Source organism: Mugil cephalus, chromosome 23, assembly GCF_022458985.1.
Source record: "Mugil cephalus isolate CIBA_MC_2020 chromosome 23, CIBA_Mcephalus_1.1, whole genome shotgun sequence".
In the NCBI taxonomy this organism is placed as follows: Eukaryota; Metazoa; Chordata; class Actinopteri; order Mugiliformes; family Mugilidae; genus Mugil; species Mugil cephalus.
The window spans coordinates 1,927,046-1,954,874 of NC_061792.1; the positions used below are offsets into that span (position 1 = coordinate 1,927,046).

The following is a 27,829-nucleotide window of genomic DNA, read 5'->3' on the forward strand; positions in this document are numbered from 1 at the left end:
CCCTTTCCCCTCCATATAAAGTCACAAATAGTGTTTGTTTAACACACATCATAACCCACTCTGGCATGTCTAACACACTCACACATACACACAAACTGAGAATAAAAACAATCACCACCATCACTTATCCTTTTCAGTTTAAGTTTTCTCCCCCTCCAAAGTTTACATACTGTTTTTATCTTATAATCACTCCAGTCCATGTCTCATCTCTAGCCTCTTTGCTTGCCACCCCCCAGACACACTCCCACCCCTTCAGTATCTCCTCCACCCTTAAGCCCATTTCTATCCTCTCTACATCTCCAATGTGCATGATCTCTGATTTAGTTTTGTTGAATTTTTTGCTCCTGATGCCCATCCTTATTTTTTCCTATTATCTGTAGCACCCTTTTCACACTGTGTTGTCCCTGACCGTAATAGTTTGTGTCGTCTGCATATTGGATTGAAGTCACAGGTCCCCACTCCATAGGGCAACTGAACACCTTTCCACCTCCTGTCATTTTTGATCAGCAATCGCCAGGGGCTCAACAACTTTTCGCATACAATAAGTGCTGACAAGTGGAACATCCCCTGTCACACTGATCTTCTCCAACATCGAAAAGGTTTTGTCAAGAACCGTTTTACCTTCACTCACGGCTCTTGGCACAGTCATACAGCCTCTATCACCCCATCCCACCATCCTCTCCCCGAACCCAACTTTCTCCAGTACTCTAAACAGGAATCCTGTGGTCTACAATCTATCAAAGGCCTTATTCCATCCAATCAATTCCCAGCACTACTCCCCCTTTCCCATCCTCCTCTTCATGTTTCTATTGAATCTCTGATTGTGGCTATTGTGTCTGCTATGTCTCTTCCCCCCTCTTTCCGGGTATTCTGTAACTCTGTGTGTTCTGTACTCATGTTCCCTATCACTTCCCTTCAATTCCTATTTGCCAGGACTTTAGTTAGTATATTATAATCTTATTTAGCAATCTAATTGGCCTGTTAGTTTTCCAAATCTAACCTACTTCCTTTCTTTTTGTATAATTATTGCTATTACACCCTCCCCCATCCTATTCTGCACTTGCCATTTCTTTCCATCCCCTGAATACATCAACCAGAATTTGCGCTACGTAGACTCATTATTGTACGCTTTGTACCATTCGATCCCTATCCCATCACTTCCTGGACTCTTCCACTTTTAAATCCTCCAATCGCCTCTAACACCTGTCCTTCTCATTAATGTCCCTCTATCACACCATTTCCCATCCTCTTCACTCAGGCTTCTTTTCTACCTTACATCACTTCATCTAGCTTTCTTGATTCTTATGTCCATTTCCTCTAGAGTTCCCCATAAAATTCTTGACCCTCTCCAATCTCCACATACATCAACTATCTTCTCCCATTTTGTCATTAATTTCCTTTATGTATGTCCCATTGTCTATTTTCTTTTCTAACCCTAAAAAAAATACCTGTACAACCTTCTTCACCTTCTAAGCATAATTTTGCTTTACTTCTCAGAATCCTCCTCTACATTTCTCCTTCTCAAACCTCTCTAAATTCATCTTTGCCTCCAAATCATTGTTTATATTATAAACCCTCCTCATTGTCTGCTCTACTTAACTCTGCCCTCAATTTTTGTTTCAGAGCCTTTTCCTCCTTCATTAATTTTCGCTTTCTTTTCTTACTAATCTAAATACTAATTTGTTTATTACATTTTTCATCTTCTCCCATCTTCCCCTATGCTTTCGTCTAGCCTGCTCATTTCTTTTATACACTCCTTTTCCTCCTAATCTCCTCGTTCTAGCAAATCCATAATCTGTATCTTGTACTCCTCTTCTTCATTAATCCTCGTTTAAAATCCACATCCCTCCTCCTACCTCTTCTTCTTATCTTCCACTTACTTCGAACATGACCCACATGGTCACTGAAGCTATTTTCTTTGATGCCTTATTTTGTCGATGTACAAATAATGCCACATTGCACCAACACCAAAATCTATTTTCTACTTTGTTTTAGAACCCCCATCTCTCATCTGCCCCTTGTGTATTCTCTCTTCTCTGGGTTCTCTTCTCATCCCATTTGCATCTATAAGCCACCTTTATCTTTCATCAGCTCGGACAGCAGTTTCTCGATCTTTCCCATCTAAATTCAACTACTCCCTTACCTACATCTAGACGACTACATTTTATATTGAATTCCCCAACTATAATACACATCCCTGCAATTATATTTTTAAGTTCACTAATTATGCTAACACTTATCTTTTTCTATATTTGGGAACGTATATATTTTTTAATCTGAATTCTATTTCCTCTATATATAAATTCTATCATAACCAAAAGTCTCCCTGTCTCATCTCTATAGACCTCTTTTTAGTCCTTCGACAACATCCATTTTAATTATATTGCTACCAGCACCCCCCTTTGCATTTCTAGCCCCATTATTTGTAATATATAACTCCCTCTATTACCTCTCTTATTTTTTTAACTATGTCCTCGTCCCATTATTTTTCTGAATACAAAATAATATGCTGCGGTATGCAAATAATTAGCCCTTTTAATTACTCTTATTTCTTAGCCCATTTTGCGTTAACAGAGGTTATTGGTGGGCCATGAGCAAAAACTGAATATAAATAGAAACCGAAAAGTACACATTTAGACCAGAGCTATAACAATCACATACTGACTTCGTCCTTTTTCGCTCCTCTCTTTCTTTGTCTTTCTCCGCCTTCCGCTTTGCTGAAATCTTGAAAGAGTCTTTTGTCAAGTCTGGTTGTCCCGTTCTTTCCTCTCTTCCATGTTCCATTAACGTCCTCTGTCCGTATTCTGCATTCTTCTCCTGTCCTTAGTTCGGCAGCAGGGTTCGGTTTTTTCCTCTCACACCCTCTCCATTCTGCGTTATTGTTGTCCGCTCACCTGTGTTCTCCGCTCCACGACATCCTTTCCACCAGTTTTCGGATCCTCCTCTTCCTCGATCCCCATGTTCCTGCTCACCCTTGTCTAGGTCCTCTGTTTGACCTGGGCCCTCCTTCGCCGTGTGGTTGTCCCTCTCCTCCTCCACTTCCTCATACCATCTCCTCCTCCTCCTTCTCCTCTCCGCGCACATTCCCGTGCGTAGTGCGCCACTCTCTCCGCACCTGAAACACTTGAAATATCCGGGCATTCCCTGAAGACGTGTCCCGGCTTGATGCATTTTCTGCACACTTGGATCTGTCTGCATGGATCACAACCGACGAAATACTCTACGCCCCTCATGGTTTCAAATTTTGTGGAGTAAGGCAGCGTATCTGACCTTGCTCCTTATTTTTTTCGTTGAACCGGACCCTTTAAAAAAAGTCTCGGCCGTCGGCAATGTCTGTGCCCGCACACACGATACCGCGTTTAAATTCGACAGTGGCCATGACCCCCCATTCATTAAGTCTTTCCATGATCGTGCTGTCCTATCCAGATACACGGGTAAGTTTAGGAAAAGACAACCAAGTCCTGTTCATTAGTCACGTCCGATCACTGCACTCCTTTTATTCTTATGCCGTCAATCAACTTTAGCCTTCCCGGGCACTATCCTTCATTGTGGATTTCCAATTTCTTTCCGTCTTCATCTACAACCTAAAATTTCCCCACACGTCCTTCTTCACAACCATTCAGCAAGTCCATTACGCAATTACTTGCGTATCTTCCACCTCCACTTCCACCAGGTCAGCTCCCTCTCAAACTTTTTTGTGTTGACAGCCCTTCTCCGCACCAACACTTCATTCATTGTCTCTTCCTCCCCTGGAATTCATCTTCATAAACTTACTGCGAGAAAAGAAACAGTCCCCCCCGAACAGCCGAGAGCCGACGGGAAATTAGTAGGGGCAATTAGCCTTAAAAAAAAAAACAAACAAAAACAACTATCTTCTGGTTCCAACCGGAAAAGAAATTATAACAAGAAGAGTCAAACCGTGCAGTGCGCCGCCACTCACGTTAACCCTACTACCCACAATCGGGATTGTTCAGGTTGGTATGGCCGAAGCAACGGCAAATGTCCTCTAAAGCAGTAATATAAAGTGATCAAAATGATCATTGGCATGTATTTTGAAGAAGTAAATGTTACCAAGTCTCCTGATGAGGAGAAGGAAAAGCTTACAGCACCTGGTATTCCCAGGCGTCTCTCCCATCCAAGTACTAACCATGCCGACCCTGCATAGCTTCCGAGAATCAACGAGATCAGGCGTGTTTTCAGGTTGGTATGGCAGTAAGCAAACGGTAGCTGTCAAAAACGCAGTATTATAATAAGTGGTCAAAATCATCATTGCATGTATTTGGATTATGAAAATGTTAGCATTTCTCCTGATGACAAATGAAAGACTTACAACACATCAAAAATTCCAAGGCGTTCCTCCCATCCAAGTACTAACTAGGCCCGACAATGCGTTACTTCCGAGATCAACGAATCGGGCTTGTTCAAGGTTGGTATGGCCGTAAGCAAAGTCAAATGTAACTAAAGCAGTATATATATAAGTGGATCAAAATGATAATTGCATTATTTGATGAGTAAAATGTTACCATGTCTCCTATGAAAAATGAAAATCTTATCAGCACCAGGTATTCCCGCGAGCGGTCTCTCCATCCCAGTACTAACCAGCCCGACAATGCTTAACTTCCAAGATCAGACGAGATCAGGCGTGTTGAGGGTTGTATGGCCGTAAGCAGTGGTAACTGTCACAAACGCAGTATAAATAAGTGCTCAAAATCATCATTGCATGTATTTTGATGATGTAAATGTTACCATGTCTCCTGATGAAAATGAAAAGCTTGCAGCACCTGGTATTCCCAGGCGGTCTCCCATCCAAGTACTAACCAGGCCCGACCATGCTTAGCTTCCGAGATCAGACGAGATCGGGCTTGTTCAGGTTGGTATGGCCGTAAACAACGTCTAATGTCACTAAAGCAGTATATATAAGTGATCAAAATGATCATTGCATGTATTTAGATGATGTCAATGTTACCATTTCTCCTGATGAAAATGAAAAGCTTACAGCACCAGGTATTCCCAGGCGGTCTCCCATCCAAGTACTAACCAGGCCCACACTGCTTGGCTTCCGAGATCAAACGAGATCAGGCGTGTTCAAGGTGGTATGGCCGTAAGAAACGTTAACTGTCACAAACGCAGTATATATAAGTGGTCAAAATCATCATTGCATGAATTTTTGTTTTTGAGCTGAAGCTTCTACAATGATACAGTCTGCCAGGAAGTAGAGTCAGAATGTAACAGGTAGATATGAATCAGAGACAAAAACAAGGCGACACGGTCCAACCAGGTTTTGGTTGTGATTTGTGTATAAACTGAACACTGCCTGAGATAGGCTTATCGTGAAAGGCCTACTGCACCTTAGCCAATCATCATCACCTATGCGGACGTCCCAGCTGTTTCAGCATGTCAATTTCAGCATATCAATTTCAACTTTTGCCTGTCTGAAAATTGCCGGACGGCTCTTGTTGACTTTGACGCCGACTTTCTCGTTGGTTTTTGCAGCATTTGGTAACAAATTCAAAGCCGCCCTCTCTGAGGAAAGATTGCACTTTCAGGCAATTTCCCAGAGTGCTCCCTACTGAGATATTCAGCTCTTTTGCTGTTTTGTTGGTTGCCATTGATGCTTGTCATTCGGGAAATGTTTTGTAAAACTTTGGACGAAAATCAATGAACCATGCTCTATTCAAGTGTGTTCGTTGTCTTGCTTGCAGTCAATTTGTAACTCTGAGAAGCACTAAAGAATGTACAGATCCACAGAGGCTTGTATAAAACAAACTTTCAGTAAGATCAAAGGCAAAGATTCTGTGCCATCATGGCCAAAGGAAAAGATTTGATGAAAGGAGAGAATTCTATGACATCATGAAGGAAAACATTCTATGGCACATTCTATGTAAATTTTGTGAGGAGTGCGCTAGGAAGAGAGAGTGTGGGAAAGATTTTCCAAATTTCTTCTGTTTTCTGTGATAATTTTCTTTTCTCTCAATCTGGTTGTGTTTTCATTTAGGTTCCTCGATCAAAGTTTTCATTAACACCTTTCAATCTTGAGTGTCACATAGTGAGATCTATAACACTGCCGTCCGATGGTACTATTGATATGATAATATATGTTGTCAGATTTTGGCATGAGCAACCAAAATCACCACTACCACTCTTCTACCAACTGTATCAGTATTAGTGAAAAATAGTAGTAGATGTAATTATTTTTGTACCTTTAACATATTTACTTTTATATAATTTCTCTCCTTTGGTTTTGGTTTGTTTTATCATTTTGCATTGTCTGTAAAACCTTCATTTTCTCCACGGGGAATAACGTAAAATAGTCCTGCCTTATCTCTAATTCAAGATTCAAGTGATTCAGTACATCTAATGACAACTAACTGGGGTCTTTTTTATTTTCATAGATCACTCTTTTATTCATGTCTCATAAAAAGTCCAGCATTAGAGCATAAACACTCAAATATGTTAAGGTTGACTCTTCGGTTATAGTTGTAGTTGTACAGCTATTTAACGCTGTACCAGTTGGCAGCATCACAACGTGCTAAACCGTTAGCCTGTTCAAAGACAAATAGAAAACTTACAGCAATAAAAATGACAACACAACTACAGCCGGTAAAACTGTTCTTAATTGCTTGACTAGGTAAACAAAGGTTAAATAAAAATAAAATACTAACATACATACAGACACATTCTGACACATTGAAATTGGCCGTTAGCACGTTAACTTAGCCCAGTAGTTAGCTCCCCACTCCACCGTATGCTAACGACCACGTTATCTCCACTGGCCTCGTTTTATTTCGGCGTCAGTTCAAATTGTGGACAACAGCAAATTGATGCAAAATACAAGCAATGTTAGGAAACCACTTGTCAATATTTTGATGACAAATCTCGACAGCACACGTCGGCTACCACCTCAGACGTTGGGTTTGCTGTATTGCCCGAAAGAAACGCAAAAACAGAACTAATTTACATAATACTTACATCATTGTGTAGTAAAGCCACAAGTAGCGCTGTTAATAGGTTCCAGCTAGACCATTATGTACCTCAGAGGGAAATACGATAAAGAATCAGCCGCACATGATTAAACTACACGTGACACAAACATATTGATTATACAATGTGGATGAGGCTTAAACAAACCTTTACACACAGTTATGGGAGCATGTTGGTCTAATTTTTGTGTATTGTTTACCGCGCACGTACAGACGCACGTGCGACTACATGCGCGCACATGGAGTAACGTTACATCCATACGTAGTTCCGTGCATGCTCACGCACATACAAAAGAAACGATGGATGAAACAGGGCGATGACGTCATGGGATGTCTTCCTTTGATGATGTCCTCAATTGTTTTCCTTTGATGATGATGTCATGAAATGTCTCCTTTGATCATGATGGCATAGAATCTTTGCCTTTGATCTTATTGAAAGTTTGTTTTATACAAACCTAGGTGGGTCCGTAGATTCTGTTAGACTTTCAAACTGAAAGCAAGCGAGACAAGCAAACACGGGCGTCTTACGAGGTGGGATGGTGTCAGTCACAAAAGCGATACATATAAGTGGTCAAAATCAATATTGCATGTATTATGATGATGGAAATGTTCCTGTGTCCCCTGATGAAAATGAAAGGCTTACAGGACCTGGTATTCCCGGGCAGCCTCCCATTCAAGTACTAACCACGCCCGACCCTGCTAAACTTCCGAGATCAGATGACACTGGGTGTGTTCAGTGTGGTATGCCCTTAAGCCATTTTGTCAGTCACAAAAGCAGTATATATAAGTGGTCAAAATGATCATTGCATGTATGTTGATGATGTAAATGTTACCATTTCTCCTGATGAAAATGAAAAGCTTACAGCACCTGGTATTCCCAGGCGGTCTCCCATCCAAGTTGTTACGACCCGACAGGGCAGAAAACGTCTAGGGGAACACAAGGAGGTAACAATTGAGGTAAAAGGAGAAAACGAACCAAAGAACCCAACCAAGGACCGTCTGCAATCGCAGGGATTTATTTACAATATACAATAAACCAAGAAGAAGCCTGTTCAGACACCACAATGCCGACAAGAAACAAACACGCTGCACACGCTGGCTGCACGATCACTCCTCTAATGACGCATACAGGTCGGATCTTTATGGGCTACAGCTGGCAATCAGCTAATCAGCTGATTGAGGTGGAGGGGGGGAAGGCGGTACCTGACATGAAAGAACAAAAAGACAAGGCCACACACACACACTGGACCGTAACACAAGTACTAACCAGGCCCGACACTGCTTAGCTTCCGAGATCAGACGACATCAGGCGTGTTCATGGTGGTATGGCCGTAAGCAACTTTAACTGTCACAAACGCAGTATATATAAGTGGTCAAAATCATCATTGCATGAATTTTTGTTTTTGAGCTGAAGCTTCTACAATGATACAGTCTGCCAGGAAGTAGAGTCAGAATTTAACAGGTAGATATGAATCAGAGATAAAAACAAGGCGACACGGTCCAACCAGGGTTTGGATGTGATTTGTGTTTAAACTGAACACTGCCTGAGATTGGCTTATCGTGAAAGGCCTACTGCACCTGAGCCAATCATCATCACCTATGCGGACGTCGCAGCTGTTTCAGCATGTCAATTTCAGCATGTCAATTTCAGCATGTCAATTTCAGCATATCAATTTCAACTTTTGCCTGTCTGAAAATTGCCGGACGGCTCTTGTTGACTTTGACGCCGACTTTCTCGTTGGTTTTTGCAGCATTTGGTAACAAATTCAAAGCCGCCCTCTCTGAGGAAAGATTGCACTTTCAGGCAATTTCCCAGAGTGCTCCCTACTGAGATATTCAGCTCTTTTGCTGTTTTGTTGGTTGCCATTGATGCTTGTTATTCGGGAAATGTTTTGTAAAAACTTTGGACGAAAATCAATGAACCATGCTCTATTCAAGTGTGTTCGTTGTCTTGCTTGCAGTCAATTTGTAACTCTGAGAAGCACTAAAGAATGTACAGATCCACAGAGGCTTGTATAAAACAAACTTTCAGTAAGATCAAAGGCAAAGATTCTATGCCATCATGGCCAAAGGAAAAGATTTGATGAAAGGACAGAATTCTATGACATCATGAAGGAAAACATTCTATGGCACATTCTATGTAAATTTTGTGAGGAGTGCGCTAGGAAGAGAGAGTGTGGGAAAGATTTTTCCAAATTTCTTCTGTTTTCTGTGATCATTTTCTTTTCTCCCACTCTGGTTGTGTTTTCATTTAGGTTCCTCTATCAAAGTTTTCATTAACACCTTTCAATCTTGAGTAGTGAGATCTATAACACTGCCGTCCGATGGTACTATTGATATGATAATATATGTCGTCAGATTTTGGCATGAGCAACCAAAATCACCACTACCACTCTTCTACCAACTGTATCAGTATTAGTGAAAAATAGTAGTAGATGTAATTATTTTTGTACCTTTAACATATTTACTTTTATATAGTTTCTCTCCTTTGGTTTTGGTTTGTTTTATCATTTTGCATTGTCTGTAAAACCTTCATTTCTCCACGGGGAATAACGTAAAATAGTCCTGCCTCATCTCTAATTCAAGATTCAAGTGATTCAGTACATCTAATGACAACTAACTGGGGTCTTTTTTATTTTCATAGATCACTCTTTTATACATGTCTCATAAAAAGTCCAGCATTAGAGCATAAACACTCAAATATGTTAAGGTTGACTCTTCGGCTATAGTTGTAGTTTGTACAACTATTTAACGCTGTACCAGTTGGCAGCATCACAACGTGCTAAACCGGTTAGCCTGTTCCAAGACAAACAGAAAACTTACAGCAATAAAAATGACAACACAACTACAGCCGGTAAAACTGTTCTTAATTGCTTGCCTAGGTAAACAAAGGTTAAATAAAAATAAAATACTAACATACATGTAGACACATTCTGACACATTGAAATTGGCCGTTAACACGTAAACTTAGCCCCGTAGTTAGCTCCCCACTCCACCGTATGCTAACGACCACGTTATCTCCACTGGCCTCGTTTTATTTCGGCGCCAGTTCAAATTGTGGACAACAGCAAATTGATGCAAAATACAAGCAATGTTAGGAAACCACTTGTCAATATTTCTAATGACAAATCTCGACAGCACACGTCGGCAACCACCTCAGACGTTGGGGTTTGCTGTATTGCCCGAAAGAAACTCAAAAACAGAACTAATTTACATAATACTTACATCATTGTGTAGTAAAGCCACAAGTAGCGCTGTTAATAGGTTCCAGCTAGACCATTATGTACCTCAGAGGGAAATACAATAAAGAATCAGCCGCACATGATTAAACTACACGTGACACAAACATATTGATTATACAATGTGGATGAGGCTTAAACAAACCTTTACACACAGTTATGGGAGCATGTTGGTCTAATTTTTGTGTATTGTTTTCGCGCACGTACAGACGCACGTGCGACTACATGCGCGAACATGGAGTAACGTTACATCCATACGTAGTTCCGTGCATGCTCACCGCGCATACAAAAGAAACGATGGATGAAACAGGGCGATGACGTCATGGGATGTCTTCCTTTGATGATGTCCTCAATTGTTTTCCTTTGATGATGATGTCATGAAATGTTTTCCTTTGATCATGATGGCATAGAATCTTTGCCTTTGATCTTATTGAAAGTTTGTTTAATACAAACCTAGGTGGGTCCGTAGATTCTGTTAGACTTTCAAACTGAAAGCAAGCGAGACAATCAAACACGGGCGTCTTACGAGGTGGTGTGGTGTCAGTCACAAAAGCGGTACATATAAGTGGTCAAAATCAATATTGCATGTGTTATGATGATGGAAATGTTCCTGTGTCCCCTGATGAAAATGAAAGGCTTACAGGACCTGGGCGTGTTCAGGTTGGTATGGACGTAAGCAATGTCAAACATCACTAAAGCAGTATATATAAGTGGTCAAAATCATCATTGCATCTATTTTGATGATGTAAATGTTACCATGTCTCCTGATGAAAATGAAAGGCTTACAGCACCTAGTATTCCCAGGCGGTCTCCTATCCAAGTACTAACCAGGCCCGACCATGCTTAGCTTCCGAGATCAGACAAGATCGGACTTGTTCAGGTTGGTATGGCCGTAAGCAATGTCAAACGTCACTAAATCAGTACATATAACTGGTCAAAATCATCATTGCATGTATTTTGATGATGTAAATGTTACCATATCTCCTGATGAAAATGAAAGGCTTACAGCACCTGGTATTCCCAGACGGTCTCCCATCCAACTATTAACCAGGCCCTAAACTGCCTAGCTTCCGAGATCAGACGTGTTCAGGGTGGTATGGCCGTAAGCAATGGTGACTATCACAAACGCAGTATATATAAGTGGTCAAAATCATCATTGCATGTATTTTGATGATGTAAATGTTACCATGTCTCCTGATGAAAATGGTAACAAATTCAAAGCCGCCCTCTCTGAGGAAAGATTGCACTTTCAGGTAATTTCCCAGAGTGCTCCCTACTGAGATATTCAGCTCTTTTGCTGTTTTGTTGGGTTGCCATTGATGCTTCTCATTCGGGAAATGTTTTGTAAAACTTTGGACGAAAATCAATGAACCATGCTCTATTCAAGTGTGTTCGTTGTCTTGCTTGCAGTCAATTTGTAACTCTGAAAAGCACTAAAGAATGTACAGATCCACAGAGGCTTGTATAAAACAAACTTTCAGTAAGATCAAAGGCAAAGATTCTATGCCATCATGGCCAAAGGAAAAGATTTGATGAAAGGAGAGAATTCTATGACATCATGAAGGAAAACATTCTATGGCACATCTATGTAAATTTTGTGGGAGTGCGCTAGGAAGAGAGAGTGTGGGAAAGATTTTCCAAATTTCTTCTGTTTTCTTTGATCATTTTCTTTTTCTCCCCAAACTCTGGTTGTGTTTTCATTTAGGTTCCTCGATCAAAGTTTTCATTAACACCTTTCAATCTTGGTAGTGAGATCTAAAAACCCCCTGCCGTCCGATGGAAACTATTGATATGATAATATATGTCGTCAGTTTTTTGGCATGAGCAACCAAAATCACCACTACCACTCTTCTACACAACTGTATCAGTATTAGTGAAAAATAGTAGTAGATGTAATTATTTTTGTACCTTTAACATATTTACATTTATATATTTTCTCTCCTTTGGTTTTGGTTTGTTTTATCATTTTGCATTGTCTGTAAAACCTTCATTTCTCCACGGGAATAACGTAAAATAGTCCTCCCTTATCTCTAATTCAAGATTCAAGTGATTCAGTGCATCTAATGACAACTACCTGGGTCTTTTTTATTTTCATAGATCACTCTTTTATACATGTCTCATAAAAAGTCCAGCATTAAAACATAATAATTAAATAAAAAGGGGTTTGCTGTTCGACGATAGTTGTAGTTGTACAACTATTTAACGCTGCACCAGTTCGCAGAAATCACAACGGGCTACCACCTCAGACTTTGGGGGTTTGCTGTATTGCCCGAAAGAAACGAAAAAAACAGAACTAATTTACATAAATTCTTACATCATTGTGTAGTAAAGCCACAAAGTAGCGCTGTTAAAAAGGGTTCCAGCTAGACCATTATGTACCTCAGAGGGAAATACATAAAGAATCAGCCGCACATGATTAAACTACACGTGACACAAACATTTTGATTATACAATGGGGATGAGGCTTAAACAAACCTTTACCACAGTTATGGGAGCATTTTTGGTCTAATTTTTGTGTATTGTTTTCGCGCACGTACAGACGCACGTGCGACTACATGCGCGCACATGAGTAACGTTACATCCATATGTAGTTCCCGTGCATGCTCACGCACATACAAAAGAAACGATGGATAAAAACAGGGCGATGACGTCATGGGATGTTTTCCTTTGAGATGTCCTCAATTTTTTTCCTTTGATGATGATGTCATGAAATGTTTTCCTTTGACATGATGGCATGAATCTTTGCCTTTGATCTTATGAAATTTTTGTTTTATACAAACCTAGGTGGGTCCGTAGATTCTGTTTAGACTTTCAAACTGAAAGCAAGCGAGACAAGCAAACACGGGCGTCTTACGAGGTGGTATGGTGTCAGTCACAAAAGAAAATACATATAAGTGGTCAAAATCAATATTGCATGTATTATGATGATGGAAATGTTCCTGTGTCCCCTGATGAAAATGAAAGGCTTACAGAACCTGGTATTCCCGGAGCCTCCCATTCAAAACTAACCACCCCCGACCCTGCAAATTTCCGAGATCAGATGACAACTGGTGGTGTTTCAGTGTGGTATGCCCTTAAGCCATTTTGTCAGTCACAACAGCAGTATATATAAGTGGTCAAAATGATCATTGCATGTATTTTGATGATGTAAATGTTACCATGTCTCCTGATGAAAATGAAAGTCTTACAGCACCTAGTATTCCCAGGCGGTCTCCCATCCAAGTACTAACCAGGCCAAACACTGCTTAGCTTCCAAGATCAGGCGTGTTCTTTTTTTTTTTTTTTTTTTCTTTTTATTAGTCTTCAATCACAAATTTACACGTCACGTCAACTTTTGCACATAGATCAGAAAAGAAACAAACCTATCATAGTTCTAATGAATGTATAAAAAGCAAAATCAAACAATCAAACTAAATAAAAAGTACAAATCCAACTCTCACCAATTCAATAAAACTTCTCCCTTTTCGCCATCCAATAAACTTATTCCCACTCATGAAAAATTCTCTCATCCTTTCCTTTTCCCCCATACTTGCAGTTCAGTTCAATATCTCTTTTCATTATTGTCCTTAAACAAATCTTTAATTTGTACATTTCTCCCTTCAAAATGAGCATAATTCCTTCTAAAATACAACCGCCAATCTGGCATGGCTCAAAGTGTAGTTAAATTTAAAACCAAAAATTCACAGTCTTTTTCTTTTCAAGTAAACCAAACAGAAAGAGCTTCCTCCACCCCTCCTTCAGCTCTGATCCCAATCGCCAATGTTCCTCAAAAGTTTTTTCAGGAAATCAAAGAAATAAACTAACTCAAAACAATCTAAAAAAAGTGCAAAAAAACTCTCATGCCATTTTACATACATCACACATTGCACTTACAGCATTATTTATTTTATGAAACACCAAAATTCGTATATTTTTCTGTTATGTTTTATAAGGAAATCGTTATTTTCACCTCTATACTGTTATATTTTATGTTCCCATTCAACCATATTTTCTTAACATCCAAATCATTGAACACGCCAGCCCAAACTTTCCTCTGCTGCGGCTCTTTTATCACATCAGCTATTAACCATTCATATACCTTTTCAACTTCACATTTTCAAAGAGGCATTTCTTCTTTTTCAATCACATACATCTTGGGTGTAACGCTTGTCTTGCTTAATCACACAGTCTTTTTTAATAATGTTTGTCCATTCCAGAGGATACTAATTTTAATCCGCTCATATATTCGGCTGACTTTTTCTTTGCTTCCATACCATCTAATCATTCACAGAATCATAAATACAATTCAATCTCAAAAACCCCGGGATGCCCTCATAAATAATATCCTTGACTTGTTTAATAATTTGCCACCATGAATTGTGGCTCATACAGACTTTTTTTATATTTAAATTTCCATTGAGAAACAAGGGTAGGTTAACAAACATTTGCAACCCTTCACACTCATATTCTACTTTTGGTAGAAATTTTCTCCCGCTTCAAACACCTCCCTGAAAAAACTCGGGGATTTTAACTGTCATTGATTGTTTGAAACCATAACAAACCTTAGCCCACCTATCCCACCCATTCATCCACATATTTCCTTAAAAAACTCCTTCCATCCATATTCAATCCACCTCCTGTATTTTTTGGATCGTTCTTACTCTTATTGCCGTTCTTTTCATTTCCAAATCAATTACTTCCCGCCCACCCCTCTCTTTTCCCTATCAAAGTTTTTTGTGCAATTTTTCACCCCCCTTTCCCCCTCCCATATAAAGTCACAAATATTTTTTTTTAACACATTCATAACCCACTCTGGCATGTCTAACACTCTCATCACATATACACAAACTGAGAATAACAAATTATTCACCACCATCACTTTTCCTTTCAGTTTAAGTTTTTCCCCCTCCATAGTGTACATACTTTTTTTTATTTTATTAATCACTCCAGTCCATGTCTCATCTCTAGCCTCTTTGCTTGCCACCCCCAGACACACTCCCAACACCTTCATGTATTTCTCCTCCACCCTTAAGCCCATTTCTATCCTCTCTACATCTCCAATGTGCATGATCTCTGATTTAGTTTTGTTGATTTTTGCTCCTGATGCCCTTCCATATTTTTCTATTATCTGTAGCACCCTTTTTCACACTGTTGTTGTCCCGACCGTAATAGTTGTGTCGTCTGCATATTGATTGATGACACAGGTCCCTCCATAGGCAACTGAACACCTTTCACCTCCGGGTCAGTTTTGATCAGCATCGCCAGGGGCTCAAAAAAACTATTGCTTTACAATAGTGCTGACAAGGACATCCCTGTCTCACTGATCTCTCCACATCGAAAAGGTTGTCAAAAACACCGTTTACCTTCACTCGGCTCTTGGCACTGTCTACAGCCTCTTTACCCATCCCAAACCACCTCTCCCCGAACCCAACTTTCTCCAGTACTCTAAACAGGAATCTGTGGTCTACTCTATCAAAGGCCTTATTCCAATCTATTCCCACACTACTCCCCCTTTCCATCCTCTTTCATGTGTTCTATTGAATCTCTGATTGTGGCTATTGTGTCTGCTATGTCTCTTCCGGGTATCTGTAACTCTGCGTGTTCTGTACTATGTTCCCTATCACTCCCTTCATCCTATTTGCCAGGACTTTAGTTAGTATCTTATAATCTGTATTTACAAACTAATTGGCCTGTAGTTTTCCAAATCTAACCTACTTTTTTCTTTTTGTATATTATTGCATTTCACCCTCCCCCATCCATATTCTGCACTTGCCCTGTTCTTTCCATCCCCTTGAATACATTTTACCAGAATTGCGCTACCTCATTTTTGTACGCTTTGTACCATTCGATCCCTATCCCACCACTTCCGGACTCTTTCCACTTTTCAATCCTCCCATGGCCCTACCACCCTCCTTCTCATTTATGTCTCTATCACAACCATTCCCTATCCTCTTCACCAAATTTCCTTTCTACACTTTCCATCACTTCATCTAGCTTCCTTGATCTATGTCCCTTTCTTATAGAGATCCCCCTAAAAATTTTTGTACCCTTTTTCCCGAATCTCCACTTTAAACTACTATCTTCTCTCCGTTTTTGTCATAATTTCCTTTATGTATGTTCTATTCTGTTTTCTTTTCTCTAACCCCAAAAAATATCCTGTCACCTTTCACCTTCTAATGCAAAATTTTGCTTTACTTCTCAGAATCGCTCCTCTACATTTCCTCCTTCTCAAACCTCTCTAAATTCATCTTTGCCTCCAAATAATTGTTTATATTTTAACCCTCCTCATTGTCTGCTCTACTTAAAATCTGCCCTCAATTTTTGTTTCAGAGCCTTTTCCTCCTTCATCATTTCGCTTTTCTTTTCTTACTATATCTAATACTAATTTGTTTAATTACATTTTTCATCTTCTCCCATCGTTCCCCTATGCTGTCGTCTAAACCTGTCATTTTTCTTTATACACTCCTTTTCTCCTATTCCTCGGTCCTAGCAAATCCATAATCTGTATCTTTTACTCCTCTTCTTCAATTAATCCTGCGTTTAATATCCACATCCCTCCTCCTACCTCTTCTTTCTCCACCTTAATTCGAAACATGACCCCATCATGGTCACTGAAGCTATTTCTTTGATGCCTTATTTTGTCGATGTACCAAATAATGCCACATTGCACCAACACCAAATCTATTCTACTTTGTTTTTTGAACCCCATCTCTCATTTTCTGCCTCCTTGTGTATTCTCTCCTTCTCTGGGGTTCTCTTCTCTCCCATGCATTATAAGCCCCTTTTCTTTATGCCACAGGCCTGGGGGGTTTCCACGATCTTTCCCATCTAAATTCAACTCCCTTAAACCTACATCCCAACACTCATTTTATATTGAAGTCCCCCAAACTATAATACACTTCCCTGCAATTATATTTTAAGTTCCTCTAATAATGCAACACTTATCTTTTTTCTATTTTTTTTTTGGAAACGTTTTATATTTATTAATCTGAATTCTATTTCTCTATATTTAAATTTCTAATCACCAAAAGTTCCCTGTCTCATCTCTAATATACCTCTTTATAGTCTTCGACAACATCCTTTTTAATTATTATTGCTACCACCCCCCCTTGCATTTCTAAACCCCATTTATTGTAATATAAGCTCCTCTCCATTCCTCTCTTATTTCTTTAATATGTCCTCGTCTCCAATTAGTTTCTTGAATACATATAATATCGCTGCGGTATGCAAATAATAGCTCTTTTATTTTACTCTTATTTTTTAGCCCATTTGCGTTAACAGAGGTTATTGTGGCCATGAGAGCAAAACTGAATATAAATAGAAACCGAAAAGTAAACATTAGACCAAAGCTATACAAACACATACCGGACTTCGGTCCTTTTCGCTCCTCTCTTTCTTTGTCTTTCTCCGCCTTCCGCTTTGCTGAGAATCTTTGAAAGATCTTGTCAAGTCTGGTTGTCCGTTCTTTTCCTCTCTTCCATGTCCATTTAACGGTCCTCTGTCCTTTTCTGCCCTTCTCCTGTCCTTGTTCGGCAGCAGGTTCGGTTTCTCCCACCCTCTCCATTTGCGTTATTGTTGTCCGCCCCCACCGGTGTTCCCCCGCTCCAAACCCACATCCTTTCCACCAGTTTTCGATCCTCCTCTTCCCCCGATCCCCATGTCCTGCTCACCCTTGTCTAGGTCCTCTGTTTGACCTTGGCCTCCTTCGCCGTCGTGGTTTGTCCCGTTCTCCTCCTCCACTTACTCTCCCCTCTCCTCCTCCGTCCTTCTCCTCTCCGCGCACTCCCTGCGTAGTGGCCACTCTCTCCGCACCTGAAACACTTGAAATCCGGCATTCCCTGAAGATGTGGTCCCGGCTTGATGCATTTTTTTGCACACTTGGATCTGTCTGTCAAAGGATCACACGGGAAAAACTCTACGCCCCTCATGGTTTTTAAAAATTTTTTGGAGTAAGACAGCGATCTACTTGCTCGTTGAACCGGACCTTTAAAAATCTCGTGCCGTCGGCAATGTCCCGTGCCCGGCCACACACGGCGTTTTAATTGCCGACAGTGGGCCCGGACCCCCATTCATTAAGTCTTTCCATGATCGTGCTGTCCTCCAGATACACGGTAAGTTTAGGAAAGAGACAACCATGTCGCTGTTCATTATGTCACGTCCGATCATGCACTCCATTTAATTTTTATGCCGTCAATCAACTTTGCCTTCCCGGCACTATCCTTCATTGTGATTTCAAATTTCTTGTCCGTCTTCATTCTACAACCTAAAATTTCCCACACCTTTCCCTTTTTCACACCTTTTAGCAAGTCCATTACCGCAATTGACTGCGTATCTTCCACCTCCACTTTCCACCGTCAGCTCCCTCTCAAACTTTTTTGTGTTGACAGCCATTCCTCGCACCACATCATTCATTGTCTCTTCCTCCCCTGGATTCATCTTTATAAACTTACGCGAGAAAGAAACAGTCCCCGAACAGCCCGAGAGCCGTCGGGGAAATTATTAGGGCAATAAGCTTAAAAAAAAACAAACAAAAACAACTATCTTCTGGTTCCAACCGGAAAAAGAAATTATAACAAAGAAGAGGTCAAACCGTGGCGGCGCGCCACTCACGATAACCACTCCCACTATCGGGGTTGGTTTTAGGTTGGTATGGCCGTAAGCAACGGCAAATGTCCCCTAAAGCAGTATATATAAGTGATCAAAATGATCATTGCATGTATTTTGATGAATAAATGTTACCATGTCTCCTGAGAGAATGAAAAGCTTACAGCACCTGGTATTCCAGGGGGTCTCCCATCCAGTACTAAACCCGGCCTGACCCTGCTTTTGCTTCCGAGATCAGACAGATCAGGCGTGTCAGGGGGGTATGGCAGTAAGCAAACGGTAGCTGTCAAAAACGCAGTATATATTAGTGGTCAAAAACATCATTGCAATGTATTTGGATGATGTAAATGTTAGCATGTCTCCTGAAAGAAAATGAAAGACTTACAAAAACATAAAATTCCAAGGCGGTCTCCCATCCAAGTACAACTAGGCCCGAAACCATGCTTAGCTTCCGAGATCAGACGAGATCGGCTTGTTCAGGTTGGTATGGCCGTAAGCAACGTCAAATGTAACTAAAGCAGTATATATATAAGTGATTTAAAAGGATAATTGCATGAATTTTGATAATGTAAATGTTACCATGTCTCCTGATGAGAATGAAAAGCTTATAGCACCTGGTATTCCCAGGCGGTCCCCATCCAAGTACTTACCAGGCCCTACAATCCCTAGCTTCCGAATCAGACGAGATCAGGGGTGTTCAGGGTGGTATGGCCGTAAGCAATGGTAACTGTCAAAAACGCAGTATATATAAGTGGTCAAAATCATCATTGCATGTATTTTGATGATGTAAATGTTACCATGTCTCCTGATGAAAATGAAAGGCTTACAGCACCTAGTATTCCCAGGCGGTCTCCCATCCAAGTACTAACCAGGCCTAACCATGCTTAGCTTCCAAGATCAGACGAGATCAGGCATGTTCTTTTTTTTTTTTTTTTTTCTTTTTATTAGTCTTCAATCACAAATTTACACGTCACGTCAACTTTTGCACATAGATCAGAAAAGAAACAAACCTATCATAGTTCTCATGAATGTATCAAAAGAAAAATCAAAAATCAACTAAATAAAAAGTACAAATCCAACTCTCACCAATTCAATAAAACTTCTCCCTTTTCGCCATCACAAATAACTTATTCCCACTCATGAAAAATTCTCTCACCTCCTCTCCCCCATACTTGCAGTTCAGTTCAATATCTCTTTTTCATTATTGTCTTAAACAAATCTTTAATTTGTACATTTCTCCCTTCAAAATGAGCATAATTCCTTCTATATACAACCGCCAATCTGGCATGGCTCAAAGTGTAGTTAATTAACCAAAATTTTCACAGTCTTTTTCTTTTCAAGTAAACCAAACAGAAAGAGCTTCCTCCACCCCTCCTTCAGCTCTGATCCCAAGTCGCCAATGTTCCTCAAAATGTTTTTTTCAGGAAATCAAAGAAATCAACTAACTCAAAACAATCTAAAAAAAAGTGCAAAAAACTCTCATGGCCACTTTTACATACATCACACATTGCACTTACAGCATTATTTATTTTATGAAACACCACATTCGTATATATTCTGTTATGTTTATAAGAAATCGTTATTTTCACACTCTATACTGTTATATTTTATGTTCCCATTCAACCATATCTTCTTAACATCCAAATCATTGAACACGCCAGCCCAAACTTTCTCTGCTGCTGGCTCTTTTATCACATCAGCTATTAACCATTCATATACCTTTTTCAACTTCACATTTTCAAAGAGGCATTTCTTCTCTTTTTCAATCACATACATCTTGGTGTTACGCTTGTCTTGCTTAATCACACAGTCTCTTTTAATAATGTTTGTCCATTCCAGAGGTATACTACTTTTAATCCGCTCCAAAATATTCGGCTGACTTTTTCTTTGCTTTCCATACCATCTAATCATTCACAGAATCATAAATACAATTCAATCTCAAAAACCCGGGATGACCTCATAAATAATATCCTTGACTTGTTTAATATTTGCCACCATGAATTGTGGCTCATACAGACTTTTATTATTATATTTAAATTTCTCATTGAGAAACAAGGGTAGGTTAACAAACATTTGCAACCCATCACACTCATATTCTACTTTTGGTAGAAATTTTCTCCACGCTTCAAACACCTCCCTGTAAAACTCTGGGATTTTAACTGTCATTGATTGTTTGAAACCCATAAACAAACCATAGTCTCCTATCCCATCCACATATTTCCTTAAAAACTCCTTCCATCCATAGTTCAATCCACGCTCCATGTATTTTTGGATCGTTCTTACTCTTATTGCCGTTCTTTTCATTTCCAAATCAATGAGCTTCAGCCCACCCTCTCTCTTCTTCCCTATCAAAGTTTTTTGTGCAATTTTCACCCCTTTCCCCTCCCATATAAAGTCACAAATATTTTTTGTTTAAACACATTCATAACCCACTCTGGCATGTCTAACACTCTCATCACATATACACAAACTGAGAATAACAAATTATTCACCACCATCACTTTTCCTTTCAGTTTAAGTTTTCTCCCCCTCCATAGTGTACATACTGTTTTTATCTTATTAATCACTCCAGTCCATGTCTCATCTCTAGCCTCTTTGCTTGCCACCCCCAGACACACTCCCAACACCTTCATGTATTTCTCCTCCACCCTTAAGCCCATTTCTATCCTCTCTACATCTCCAATGTGCATGATCTCTGATTTAGTTTTGTTGATTTTTGCTCCTGATGCCCTTCCATATTTTTCTATTATCTGTAGCACCCTTTTCACACTGTTGTTGTCCCTGACCGTAATAGTTGTGTCGTCTGCATATTGATTGATGACACAGGTCCCTCCATAGGGCAACTGAACACCTTTCACCTCCTGGTCAGTTTTGATCAGCATCGCCAGGGGCTCAACAACTATTGCATACAGTAGTGCTGACAGGGGACATCCCTGTCTCACTGATCTCTCCACATCGAAAAGGTTTGTCAAGACACCGTTTACCTTCACTCGGCTCTTGGCACTGTCATACAGCCTCTTTACCCATCCCACCATCCTCTCCCCGAACCCAACTTTCTCCAGTACTCTAAACAGGAATCTGTGGTCTACTCTATCAAAGGCCTTATTCCAATCTATTCCCAGCACTACTCCCCCTTTCCCATCCTCTTTCATGTGTTCTATTGAATCTCTGATTGTGGCTATTGTGTCTGCTATGTCTCTTCCGGGTATGCTGTAACTCTGCGTGTTCTGTACTATGTTCCCTATCACTCCCTTCATCCTATTTGCCAGGATTTTAGTTAGTATCTTATAATCTGTTTTTGCAAACTAATTGGCCTGTATTTTTTCCAAATTAACCTATTTCCCTTTTTTTTGTAAAATTTTTTGCTTTTAAAAACCCTCCCCCACCCAAAATTCTGCACTTCCCCTTTTTCTTTCCACCCCTTGGGAATTTACATCTCCCAGAATTTGCGAAAACCCCCCTTTTTTTTTGAAACGTTTTTGAAACCTTTTGATAAACCCATCCTTCCTGGACCCCTTTTCCACTTTAAATCCTCCTAGGGCCCTTATCACCTCCTTCCCATTTATGTCTCATCACACCACCCCCTATCCTCTCACTCAGTTCCTTTCTACACTTTCCATAAATTATCAATGTTTCCCTTTGATCTATGTCCCCTTTTTATAGAGATCCCCAAAAAAAATTCTTGAAACCTTTTCCCCGAAACTCCACAAAATTACTATTTCTCTTTTTTTGTCTTAAAATTTCCCTTTTTTATGTTTGTTCTATTCTGTTTTTTTTTCCCTAAAAACCCCCCCCAAAAAATTTTCCCTGTGACCTTTCCCCCTTCAAATTGAATATTTTGTTTATTTCCCTCAGAATCGCCCTCTACTTTTTCTCCGCCCCTAAAAATTTCTCTAACTTCATTTTTGGCCTCCAAAAAAATTTGTTTAAAATTATAACCCCCCTCATTGTTGTCTACTTAATCGCCCCCCAATTTTTGTTTCGGGACCCTTTTTCCCTCCTTCATCTTTTTTTCCCTTTTTTTTTTCTTACTTTATCAAAAATTACTAATTTTTTTAAATTTAAAGGGTTTTTTCTTCCCCCATGCCCCCTATGCTGTGTCTACCCTGTCTTTTTTTCTTTATACACCCCTTCTTCCCCTTTTCCCTCCGGTCAAGCAAATAAAAAACTGTTTCTTGTACCTCCTTTCTTAAATTTTAATCCTGCTTTTAAAAATTCCACACCCCTCCCCCCAAATTCTTCTTTCTCCCCCTTTAAATTCGAAACAGGGACCCCATCAGGGTCACTGAAGCTATTTTTTTTTGATGCCTTATTTTGTCATGAAAGCCAATAATGCTACTTTGCACCCAACCCCAAAATAATTTTATTCTATTTTGGGTTTTTAAGAACCCCATCTTCATCTGCCCCCCTTTTTTGAAATTTTTCTTCTCTGATTTCTTCTCCCCTTTGCATCTATAACCCCCTTTTTCTTTCATCAGCTGGACAGCATGTTTTCGATTTTTCCCCATCTAAATTCAACCCCCCTTCCCCTACATCTAGAGGGATACATTTTATATTAAAAGTCCCCAAATAAAAAACACTTCCCGCGATTTTTATTTTTAATTTCTTAAAAATTTGAAAAATTATTTTTTCTATTTTTGGGAAAAGGGTATATATTTTTTAAATCTGAATTCTATTTTTTCTATTTTTTAAATTTTCTATCACCAAAATTCTCCCGTCTCTCTCTATATCCTTTTTTTTAAAGTCTTCGACAACGTTTTTTTTTAATCATTATTGCCCCCCCCCCTTGCGTTTCTACCCCCATTATTATAATAATAGCTCCCCCCCAATTCCTCTCTCATTTTTTAAAAACTATGTCCCTCCCAATTATTTCTTAAATACATTTAATATCGCTGCGGTAGGCAAAAAAATAGCTCTTTTATTTTTCTCTTATTTCTTAGCCCATTTGCTTTAATAGGGGTTTAAAAAAATTGGGGGCCATGAGGGCAAAACTGAATATAAATAAAAACCCCAAAAGGGAAAACTTTAACCCCCAAAAAACTATACAATCCCAACCGGTTTTGGGGCCCTTTTTTCGCCCCTCTCTTTTTGTTTTCCCCCCGCCTTTCCGCTTTGCTGGAATCTTTGAAAGATCTTTGTCAATTTGGGTTTGTGGGTTTTTTCCCTCCCCTTTTCATGTCCTTTTTAATTCCTGGGCCTTTTTCTTCTTCCCCTTTTCTTGTTTGGCAGCAGGGTTTCGGTTTTTTCTCCCCCCTCCCTTTTGCGTTCTTGTTGTCCGTTTCCCGGGTTTTTTCCCCCCGCCCCACCGACATCGCCGCCCGGGGTTTTGTTGCGTCCGTTTTTCCCCCCGCTTTCACCCATCTCCTCCTCCGTTCCTTCTCCTCTGGGCCCCCCCCCGTGCGAAAGTGGCCACTTTTTCCCGCCCCTGAAAAAAACTTGAATGGGGGCATTCTCTAAAGGGATTTTGCCCCGGGTTTTTTGGGGCCTTTTCTGCACACTTGGATTTTTTCCTATCGTGGATCCAGGGAAATACCCCAAACCCCCCTCTTTAGTTTCAAATTTAGGGGGGTATGGCAGCGATCTGCCCTTGCTCTTTTGAATCGGACCTTTAAAAATCTGGCCGTCGGAAAATGTCTGTGGGGGGCCCACACACGGCTTTTAAATTGCCGACGGGGCCCCGGGGGCCCCCCCTTTTCATTAAGTTTTTCCCCCATGATCTTTGTGTCCCCCCAGTCCCGGGAAAGGGTTTTGGGAAAAGGGAAAACGCCCATGCCCGCTGTTCATTATGCACGTCCGATTACGGGCCCCCCAAATTTAAATTCTTATCCCCATAAAATAAAACTTTGCCTTCCGGCCCCATCCTTATCGTGTTTCGAATTTTTGTGTTTTCCCATTCTAAAAACCAAAAATTTCCCCCCACACTCCTTCTTTACCCCTTTCGGGAGGTCCATTACCGCGATTTTGATTTCGTATCTTCCACCTCCCCCCTCCCCCGGGTCACCCCCTCTCAAACTTTTTCGATTTCCGGGTTTTTTCCTTGAAATTGAGGGTTTTTTGTTTTTCTTCCCCCCCTTGATTCACCCAAAAAAAGGGTTTGGGCGGAAAAAAAACAACCCCCCAAAAGGGCCCGGGCCGGGGGGGAAAATTAGGGGGGACAAATAAGCAAAAAGATAAAAATAAAAAACAATTCTTTAAATTTTTCAAACAAAGAAAAAAAAAATATCACAGAGAAGTAGGCAGTCGCTGTGCAAATTCGAAATTCGCGCCACTCGCAATCACCCCTCCCCCTATTTGGGCGTGTTCAGGGGGGTATGGGGGGAAAACAATGTTAACTGCACAAACGCAGTATATATAATGGTTTTAAAATCATAATTTCATGTATTTTGATGAGTAAATGTTACCCTTTTCTTGATGAGAATGAAAAACTTTCCCGACCTGGTATTTCCCCGGGGTCCCCCCATTCCCAAGTACTTTAAACCCGGCCGACACTGCTTGGCTTCCGAGATCAGACGAAGGGTCAGGGGGTTTCAGGGTGGTTTGGGCCCTTTAAACAACCCTTTTACTGTCACAAAAGCATTTTCTATAAGTGGTCAACTCACCCTTTTCATGGGAAAAATTTGGGTTTTTGACTTTAAGCTTTACAATTTATACAGTCTGCCAGGAAGTAGGGGTCTGAATTTAACAGGTAGATTTTGAATCCCGAGACCAAAAAAAAAGCGACCCGGTTTTTTTTTTTTTCCCGGGTTTTGGGGGTGAATTTTTTTTTAAATGAACACTGCCGAGATTGGGTTAACGTGAAAGCCCCCACTGCACTTAGCCAATTTATTATACCTAGGCGGACGTTTGCAGCTGTTTAAAGAAAGTCCAAAATTTTAGCATATTTTAATTTCAAAATTTTTTCCTGTCGGGAAAAATTTCCGGACGGGGTTTGTTGACTTTGACCCCGACTTTTCGTTGGTTTTTTGCCCGCATTGGTAACAAATTCAAACCGGGCCCCCTTTGAGGGAAAAATTGCACTTTCCCGGCAATTTTTCCCCGGTTTTCTCCCTACGAGTATTAGCTCTTTTTCTGTTTTGGGTTTGGGTTTCCATTGATGCTTGTCCCTTCTTTGGAAAAATTTGTTAAAAAAAATTTGGGCGAAAATCAAAGAAAACCCTGCTCTATTTAAGTGTGTTCGTTTTCTTGCTTGCAGTTTAATTTGTAAAATCTGAGAAAACACTAAAGAATGTACAGATCCACAGAGGGTTGTATAAACAAACTTTTCAGTAAGATAAAAAGGGAAAGATTTTATCCCCTAAGGGGAAAAGGGAAAAAATTTGGGTGAAAGGAGAGAATTCTATGACCATCATGAAGGAAAAAATTCTATGGGACATTCTATTAAATTTTTTTGAGGGGGGCCCCTAGGAAGAGAGGGTGGGGAAAGATTTTTCCCAAAATTTTTTCTGTTTTCTGTGATCATTTTTTTTTTCTCCCCCTTGGTTTGTTTTCATTTAAAGGGTTTCCCCGATCAAGTTTTTTATTAAAACCTTTTAAAATTTTGGGAGGAGATCTATAACACTGCCGTCCCCCTGGGATATTGATATGATAAAATATGTCGTCAGATTTTGGGAAAGCCAACCCAAAAACACCACTACCCCTTTCTACCCAATTGTATTTTGTATTAGTGGGGAAAAAAATAGTAGATGTTTAAATTTTTTTTGTACCTTTAAACATATTTACTTTTAAAATAGTTTCTCTCCTTTTGGTTTTTGGTTTTTTTTATCATTTTTTCATTGTCTGTAAAACCTTCATTTCTCCCCGGGGAAAAAACGTAACATAGTCCCGCCCTTTTCTCTAATTCAAGGGTTCAAGTGATTAGTGGGATTAATGACAACTAAATGGGTTTTTTTTTTCATAGGGTTTACTTTTTAATTTTTTTCTATAAAAAATCCGCAAATTTGAACATAAATAATTAAATAAGGGAAAGGGGGGTGTTCGGGCTATAAGGGTTTTAGTTTTTTACAACTAAAATTTTAAAGCTGACCCGGGTTTGCACATCACAACGGGCTAACCCCCCTCAGACGTTTTTGGGGGTTTTCTTGGGATTGGGCCCCAAAGAAACCCCAAAAAAAGAAATAATTTAAAATAAATTTTTCCAAACCCTTGTGTAGTAAAACCACAAGTAGGGTGTTAAAAGGTTTCCCCTAGACCAAATTTTGTTTCCCCAGAAGAAATACGATAAAGAATCCGGGCCCCACCCTGAATTTAAATAAAAACTGAACCCCCAACATTAAATTTTATACAATGGAAAGGGCCTTAAAAAAAACCTTTACACAAAGTTATGGGAGCAAGTTGGGGGCAAAATTTTTTTGGGATTTTTTTGCGCAAGTACAGGGCGCAGTCGGGCTACATGCGCGCACATGGAGTAACGTTTCATCCATAAGTAGTTCCCCTGAAACTCACGCACATACAAAAGAAACGAAGGATGGAAACAGGGCGATGACTTTATGGGATGGGCTTCCTTTGATGATTCCCAATTGTTTTCCCTTTTATGATGGGTGTAATGAAAAAGTTTTCCTTTTTTATCATGAAAGGCATAAATCTTTGCCTTTGATCTTTTGAAAGTTTGGGTTTTAAAACAAACCCAGGTGGGGCCCTAATTTGTTGACTTTCAAACTGAAAGCAAACGGGGAAAAAGCAAACACGGGCCCTTTACGAAGGTTTGGGATGGGTGTCAGTCACAAAAACGTACATAAAGTGGTCAAAATCAATATTGCATGTATTATGAAAGATGGAAATGTTCCCGTGTCCCCTGATGAAAATTTAAAAAGGGTTACAAAAACCTGGTTTCCCCCCGGGGAGCCTCCCATCCAAATATAACCAGGCCCCTCCTGCTTTGCTTTTTGAGATCAGACGAGATTGGGGGTGTTGATGTTGGGGATTTCCCTAAGCCCATTTTGAAATGTTTTCTTAAAAACGTTTTTATAAGTGGCAAAATGATCATTGCATTTTTATTTTGATGATGTAAAAAATTTTCCATGTCCCGTG

General features: G+C 40.0%; 1 protein-coding gene, 1 non-coding gene and 5 pseudogenes across 2 annotated transcripts in view; 1 reads left to right on the plus strand and 6 right to left on the minus strand.

Annotated features, from left to right (window-relative positions):
• LOC125001199 (NLR family CARD domain-containing protein 3-like) overlaps nucleotides 1-27,829 on the plus strand; it is a 283,132-nt gene that overhangs the window by 90,428 nt on the left and 164,875 nt on the right. The gene's annotated exons all lie outside the window — the stretch shown is intronic.
• On the minus strand, nucleotides 4,770-4,888 carry LOC125001288. The gene has a single exon (XR_007111550.1). It is a non-coding gene; the product is annotated as a 5S ribosomal RNA (ribosomal RNA).
• LOC125001537 lies at nucleotides 4,990-5,107 on the minus strand (annotated as a pseudogene).
• On the minus strand, nucleotides 7,617-7,735 carry LOC125002880 (annotated as a pseudogene).
• On the minus strand, nucleotides 10,999-11,117 carry LOC125001949 (annotated as a pseudogene).
• Nucleotides 11,219-11,327, minus strand: LOC125002971 (annotated as a pseudogene).
• Nucleotides 19,405-19,521, minus strand: LOC125002914 (annotated as a pseudogene).